The following is a 4,629-nucleotide window of genomic DNA, read 5'->3' as shown; positions in this document are numbered from 1 at the left end:
AAGGTCTAGCAATTTTGGCGAAGTTCCTGATGAATCTTCTGTAAAAACCTGCATGCCCAAGAAAAGCCCTGATGGCTTTCACTGAAGTTGCGGGAGGTAATTTCCCTATAATGGAAAATTTTACTTTGTCTACCTCGATTCCTGATAAGTGCTTGTGTGATATGAATGCGAAGCATTCTTTCCTTATGTTGAGAATTACTTTTCTCGGGTTTTTACATTAATATGTGTGTTTTTATGTTACTTTTATGCAGGTAGGGTTGTGAAACCAATCACGAAGGAAAGAAGCCAATGTGGATCACAATGCACCGATTTTGGAGGAAATCTTGCTAAGGTTCAAATGCGAAGATATAAGTTGGGTGCGAGACGCTAGAGTGTGTGCCAAACTCCCCGTATTTGACTTTGCACAACCATTTAGAGGGGCACAAGGGCAGTCACACTCAAGCATTCCGACTTATGCACATAAAACAAGATCTCCATCAACTTATCCGTCATTGAAGAAGTAAAGCGATCCACGGCATAAACGTGTGCCCGTTTATGTTACCTCGATAAAAAGTGGATTCGGGAGTATTTTTTGGCACAACACTGTAGCAGGTTACTGTAGAAAATCACTGTGGAAATTACCCACGCCCGTGTGGAAATTACCCACACCCGTGTGGCAATTCCACACGGGCACGTGAAGCATCCACGCCCATGTAGTCACACGATTCCAGCCCTATTTAAAGCCGAGTCAGCCCCGATTTTTGTATTCTTTTCTCCATTTTTTCCCCAACTTGCGAGAGGGCTTCGGCTAGGGTTTTGAGGGGTATTGGCTAAAGTTTTGGAGAGGTTCTATGTCTCCGACATCGCGCGTCATTTGGAAGAAGGTTATTGGGAGAGCTTTCGGCGGCACCGATTCGGCGAGGTGTATCCTAGGCCGGACAAAGGATCCCTTGGACGACGAGTAGAGGACTCTCCACTAGACCATCGACACGACCATCGAGGGGGTTTCTTTATGGATTCATTGCTTTTACATTCTATTTCTTTGATTGTAATTAGCTCCATGGAGAGCTAAACCCCTAGTGGGTACTCGGGTATTGTGAACCCTAGGATATATTTGTTTCTTTGAACCTCTTTATTATGCTTTCAATAAATTGATGTTTATTGTGAGTTCCAACCTTGAATGCTTCATTGTATGAACATTTCCCCTAGAGTAACACTAGGATTGAGAGTTCTTGTTGGTAACCTCGTGAGTGATTGACACACCATAAGCGTTAGACAAAGTTAGGTTGGAGAGGGTTGAGAGGGTGAGTCGAGAGGTACAGGAGCGTCCCCTTTCCCCTCCAGTGTGATAGATTCTACCTCCGTTCCTCGAGTTCTTTGCGGCCATAATAGAGTGAATGGTCTAAGGGATGAACTTCCGCTGGGGCTTAGTTTTGCGTTCAACGGAGTGAAGCGTTGAGGTAATCTTAGTATCTAGGGCTCAATTGTGGTTAGGGACCTTTCACCTAGACCAAAGGTTTAGGTCTATAATTAGGAAGAGATTTATCACTTGGAATCCCTAGAGCTCATTGCAACTCTATGCGAGTGCGAGGTGTTGAGATTGTTCAATTTCTCCTCCGGGACATGTATAGAGTTAGGCATAGTTGACCTTAGATTTGGGACTATGTAATTAAGGATTTCCACGACTCACCATTGTATTGATTAGGAAGCATAATAGAGGGTTCTTGCACTTGAAACAATTATCCTAGGTGGAGCATTATCAGGGTACCCCATCTCTATCGATTGCCTTACCCCCCCTTCTTTACTTTTGCTCTCTTTCTTGTTGCTTTTATTGTTGAGAATTGAATCATTATCACACTCCTTATCATTGATCTTTCACATAGCTAAGAATCAAATTAAGTGTTTTTACTCCCTACTCCCTGTGGATTCGACCCCGCTCACCCGGGATTATTACTTCGACAAACCCGTGCACTTGCGGGATATACGAAAGGGGACCTTATCAATTCCCTCCATGAAAATTTTGTTACCTAGGACTATCCCTTCTTGAACCATGAAATGGCATTTCTCCCAACTTAGTACGATATTTGTTTCCTTGCACCGAGTAAGAACACATTCTATATTCTTAAGGCATAGCTCAAATGAGTCACCAAACACAGAAAAATCATCCATGAACACTTCCATAAAGTCTTCCACCATATCTTGAAAAATTTCCATCATGCATCTTTGAAAAGTGGCAGGAGCATTACATAGGCTGAAAGGCATTCGGCGATATGCATATGTTCCATAAGGACATGTGAATGTGGTTTTCTCTTGGTCTTCTGGTGCAATAGGAATTTGGAAATACTGATTGATTACCCACAAGTGTACGGGGTCGCCAAGTAATACCTTGAGCAAAAGCCAAGGATCGTATTCCATGTGGTTAAGGAGCTCCTATTACTCCTCCATCACTCACATTCTAACCTTACAATTCAAGCATGGTATACTAATCTAGTACATGCAAGATTGTAAATAAAACACAAGTGTAACAACTCCAAGTCAAGCAAGGAAATCACAAGAGCAATGATGATAAGAATAGGCCTAGGGATGAGGATTCCCAAGAGGGGTCATCAAGATATAAGGATGCATGAAAATACATGGCAAGGGTGATTTAGACCGACGGACCTCAACAATAGTTCAACCCCAATTTCTCGGCGGCTAAACCCTAATCCCGTACAAATGATGACAAGGATCTATCCTTAGTCATATTCCTACGATTGCATTAAGTGAATGGAGATCGCGCAACAAGGACACACTTAACCTAAGTTTATCCTCATGGTTCGGAGGGGCTACCTACACCCAATTTCTCGGCATATTGGTTAACAAATACCCCTAATGTAGGGCCTCATGAAGATAGCTCCTAGACGAGCAAACTGAGCCTGATGAATGAATGAATCGCTGATAAGATGCCCTAGATGGATAGGGTACTCCTCAAGGATGCCGTACATGGTGAACAAATCGGATTGCGAAACTACACCAGTACTATCTTTCCGACCTCCAATAGAGCGGGTAATGAGAGCGTGAATGTACCTATGGAGGCGGTTCACCATACGAGTAGCTTTACATGTATTTGTGGTGTCACTTGGTGCTAAAGAATTCCAAAACTTGGTTGCATTCATGCCAAGTGGAAAATCAATGCGTGGCCGATGAAGCAATGAAGCGCTAATGAACTCATCATCATAAATTCTCATATATTTGGCAAACTCCATGTGGTTCATTGCATGAGTTTTTCCAAAATCTTGGAATCTAATGGCATCCGTCCGTCTAATGAGAACACTCCTCTTATCTTGCCTTGCCTCGAATGTGCTCAACACCTCCAACGTGAGTTGGTGAAAAGTAGGTTCATCAATGGAAAATAATTCCGTCCAACCATTGCAAGAAAATAAATCTCTCAATTGCTCATCCCAACCAAGCTCTCCAAGAACACTCCAATCAATATGCTGAACCGTAGCAAATGGCTTGTTCTTTAAACTTTCAAAACGGGTCTTGTGGAGAGAGGAGGAAAAGCGAGGCTCGTCGGGGGTGCGAGACTCTTGCCTTTGCCGCTTAGAAGCAAGCTTCTTGATGTGTGGTGACATGCGTCCGAATATGCGTGTATGTAACGCAAGTGCACGGGTGTCGAAGTAATAATTACCCCGGTGAGTGGGTAGTCGAATCAACAGGGAACAGGGCTACTAGTACTAACTTCTTCTCTGCTTTCTAACCTAATGATAAATGGAAAGGTGTGGTGATCTAATGTGCGAAGAAATGAATACCGGAGACAGATATGCAAGGGTAAAATGGATGGAGATCTCAATCAGTAAAAGTGGGGTATTCGGGCAATGCTCCCCCTAGGATTCAGGTATTAGGTACCGAATAAGCAAAGTGTTTCTATGATGAGTAAGTTAAGTCATGGAAATCCAACTATAATCGGATCCGGCCTCCGATCACCGATACTAGTCCGTTACGAGGTCCCGGTGGAGAAATCGCTCAATCTCAACACCTCACACCACATATGACTGCAAAGCACTCTAGGGATTCCAAGAGGTGTATCCGATTCCTAAAGATTGATCCAACCCTAATTCCCGGCGAAGGATCCTAACCCCCTACAAGGTCCCGGCGGAGAAATCTCTCAATCTCACGCCTCACACCAAATATGGTTGCATAGAGCTTAGGGAACGGAGATAGAATACACTCAATCGGAAGGGAGAGGGGACACTCCACTATCTCATGACTCACCCTCTCAACCCTCTTTAACCTTGAAGTTCTAACTTTAATGGAGACCTCTCTCACATCAAAGTAACAAATCATGCAAATCCAATCAACCACAAGGATTAATTAAACAAGCAAGCAATAAGAAATACAAGATTAAAACTTAATCAAACTCGTATTAAATAGAAACACTAAGCAAATCCACAAAAGATGAGAATCCTAGGGTTCACAAGCCCAAATACCCTCTAGGGTTTTAGCTCTCCATGGAGCAACATACAAAACACACCATCAATGAATGAAAGTACATTAAAACCATAGAATTAAACCCCCTTATATATGAACTGATGGCCTTGATGGAGAGCTTCGACGTCTTGAAGGACCAACTCCGAAGCTAGGTTCACCGGTGGCTTCCTTGATGCTATG

This window comes from Dioscorea cayenensis, chromosome 12 (assembly GCF_009730915.1).
Source record: "Dioscorea cayenensis subsp. rotundata cultivar TDr96_F1 chromosome 12, TDr96_F1_v2_PseudoChromosome.rev07_lg8_w22 25.fasta, whole genome shotgun sequence".
Lineage (NCBI taxonomy): Eukaryota > Viridiplantae > Streptophyta > Magnoliopsida > Dioscoreales > Dioscoreaceae > Dioscorea > Dioscorea cayenensis.
This window is presented reverse-complemented; position numbering follows the sequence as displayed.